Below are 3,488 nucleotides of genomic sequence, written 5' to 3'. Positions count from 1 at the left end.
AGGAAAAGACCGCCATGTAATCCCTTTACTTCAGCAAAGTAACTGTATTCTAAATACCACCTTTTTAAATGGTAACTGTAACGGAATACAGTTACTCATAGTTTGTATTTTAAATACGTAACGGCGGTACATGTACTCCGTTAGTCCCCAACACTGCCTAGCACTGATATAAAAGTATTACAAAACTTTTCATCAACGTCTCAGCAGGACAGAGAATAAGACCATGATTCATGATGTCATTCCTTCCTTAGGCTACAGTAGCTGCTTTTGGCTGGTTCCAACATCATGATGTGTATCAGTGTGTTTTACACGTGAACCAACACGGTGCAAATGTGGGACACAATTATTTTTGGCACAAAATACTTGGACTATTTTAATGGACGTAGGCATGAAGACACCGCTACTCGGCATCCGCTCTCTGCTGTCATGTTTGGACTACTTGAGCTCAGTTTATTTTTGTTTCTAACTGAAGTGACAAGGAGATAAAGAAGTGTAATGTCACCCTTGAATGTTTGGAGACAGCCTTTACTATGCAGGAGGACGAGTGGGGTAACAATCAGGAAAAGGACCACAGTCTGAGTGACAGTGGGTCTGTTCTTTCTCAGGCACCGTTGCAGGTCAGATCCAGACGTGATCTCTTCTCTTTCCCGCTGCTGGTCCCCCATGGCAAACGTCATGTGACACCGCTTTCTGTTGAAGAGGCGCATTACAAATAGAAAGAAAAAACTGCTTCAGAGGGACCGTTTAAAAGAGCGGAGAGATGCTAAAGAGTGGAAAGTCTAGCACAGAGCTACACCAGAGAGTCATTTTCACAGATTATAAAAATGTTGTGCCCCATAACTTTTCATATACTGGGACTAAAAATACTGCAGCTTGTTCTAAATAAAGGGCTGTCTAATGAAAAGGGCTTTAAAAAGTTGATAAACTCAAAAAGAACTTAAACTGTGAAATCGTATATTTAAAATTCATCCAGATATAAGGGAAGGTTTTCTATAAATAAAGAAAAGGCTGTTCTGGAGCCCAGAGGCCACAGTGGTAGCTCCTCTGTCCCTTTTAGCTTTCACCAAAGGCTTCTGGAGCTGATAAGACCCGAGGATCTCAAGCTGTGAGGTCAGATCTGTAAAAGTGACGAATTTCTAAAACTAATTTGGATCATGCAGTAAAAACACTAAACCTGGGGTCACGTGACAACAGGATACTGTGGTGTCTGGAGTCGATCGATAGCTTTTGGTTTCAGGCAGGTAAAAAGGCTGCTTAATAATGAATGTGTGTAATTCATGAACGTGTTAAAAATGGCCCTGTGAAACATTTAGGACGTCAAAGACATTAATCACCAGCCCTGGTTCAGCTCCGTCATCAGGAAATACTGTTTGCTCACAGCAGCATCTGCAGAAAAGCCAAGATCCAAGGTTTACAGGCAGACTGGTCAACTGAGCATTCTACCAGATCTGCTACCTTCTGATGGTGCTCGTCCCGAGGTAAATGACATTCAAACACCCAGCTGTCCACAGCAGGGAGTTTTTTGTCTTCTGTTACTTTGCAGTCTACTCTGATCTGAAAGGTCTATTGTAAGTGCTCAGAGCTGCGAACGGGTTTTTCTTTAGAGTACTTTTGAAAGACATTGAGTACTGAATCCAGAGAACAAGCCAAAGGATGTGTTATGTTAGAGAACCTCTGACGTCGGTGAACATCGGATCCCAGTTTGGCCCTCATCAGAGGTGCTCGACATAGAAATGAATATAGGATCAGTTCACCTGTCACTGTGAGTGCCGTTCAAAGTTGAGTCATTATTATTCGTTAAATGTCTTATTTTATGGCACAATGTTCAATACTTGCCGTGTAAGGAAAGAGCTCACCTTTCACCACACTTATTTAAGCCAAAGCCACCAGAGGAATTGTTTTTGTTGTTTTTTTAAATCCATAAAAATGCTAGCACCCACCATAAAATCTAAAATATTGAAATAAACAGCTGTATAACACTTTTAAAGTTATTAGACCCTCCAAATATGCGTATGGTCTCAATAGTGATCATGCTTCTCTGGTTCCAACTACAATCTGATTTGGCTGCATTTCTAAATGAGGATGAAGAAGCCAGAAATGTTCCTAAAGTATTCAGAAGGTTTCCAAGGTCCACTGGAATTACAGCCCAAATCTGATGCTGACCCAGTCTGATATGCAGACTGAGCAGACATTGTTTGAATTGTTTGACAAAATTTGAACTGTTGATGGAGAGTCAGAGGTCTGGAACCAAGCAAACATTGACCAAAAACATGTATACTGCTCAAAAGTCCCAGAATAACATTAGATATAGACCTCCGTTTTACTGAGTTTATAAGACGCAGTAAATAAACAGGAGAAGCTTCAGCACCCTCCGGACTTCTTCCTCCTAGCGTTTTTCTCGCTCTGCAGGGTCCGATTTTCTGCAAAGCCGCCTCCATTCAGCACGATCAAGGGCGTCGTTCAGGTTGGCGCCGATCTTCTTCACGTCGTCTTCGACTCGGTCCATCCATCGCCTTTTTGGTCTGCCCCTTGGTCGCCGGCCTTGGGGGCTGAGTCGCAGTGCTGTTCTTGTTTTCGTCACTTCTGACCACGAGTCTGCGGACAGCATTTTGTAAAACTGCTGAAAGAAGGCTTCAAGAGCAGCTTCATTTTAGACCAATCGTTTTAAGAGTAGTTTCACTTCTGTATACTGAGTTTGTTTACAAAATTTAAACTTAGGTAGCCATTATCAGTATTTCTGCATTAACGAGGGAGTATAGCACCTTTCAGTGATGGACCTCAGAAGTTAAGCAAACCATCTTCCAGCTGGTATTTCACCAAAATAAGTGCATGCTGCATACACAGACACCCAAACATAGCCTGATAATCAGCATAGCACGCATTTTATTGTAAGATGGTCATATATTTCCTTTGGAGCTACTGAATACCAAAACACAACTTGGGAAAAAAGAGTTATAGTATGCACTGAAATTAGCCAGAAATGTAGCTAATCTGTTTCCAAGACTCTCAAGAGTGCTAGAAATGTGTAATAAAAGGTTTACAGGATGAGTACAACGCAGCTCTTTATTAGCATACACTAGCTGCCTAATTTGTAGCCAGTCAGTGATACGCTGCATGTTCTCGTTTGCTCCTAAAGTAAATGTATGTAAAAATAAATGGCTAATCTGCACGTAGAGAAGAAATACTGGACAAACCAGAGTTGTTCTCAAGACTTAATGACTACATACAAGGGAGCACAATGAAAGTGTAATGAAGTAGGCAGGAATTGGCTGTGAAAATCTGGAACAGGAAGAAGACTATAAAACACTCTGCCAATGGATGACCTGCTGAAAAGGCATTCACGTTTTATAGGCTCTGACGCTCTACTTAGAAAACCATTATTTGTCTGTGAGGGAAAGTTAGACTGCACACAATGGGTTGCTAAAAACTATTGCTTCTACTTACTGCTCAGACATCTGTGTAAAACAGATATTACATATATATATATA

Source organism: Pundamilia nyererei, unplaced genomic scaffold (assembly GCF_000239375.1).
Source record: "Pundamilia nyererei isolate P.nyererei 1_Seehausen unplaced genomic scaffold, PunNye1.0 scaffold00099, whole genome shotgun sequence".
In the NCBI taxonomy this organism is placed as follows: domain Eukaryota; kingdom Metazoa; phylum Chordata; class Actinopteri; order Cichliformes; family Cichlidae; genus Pundamilia; species Pundamilia nyererei.
This window is presented reverse-complemented; position numbering follows the sequence as displayed.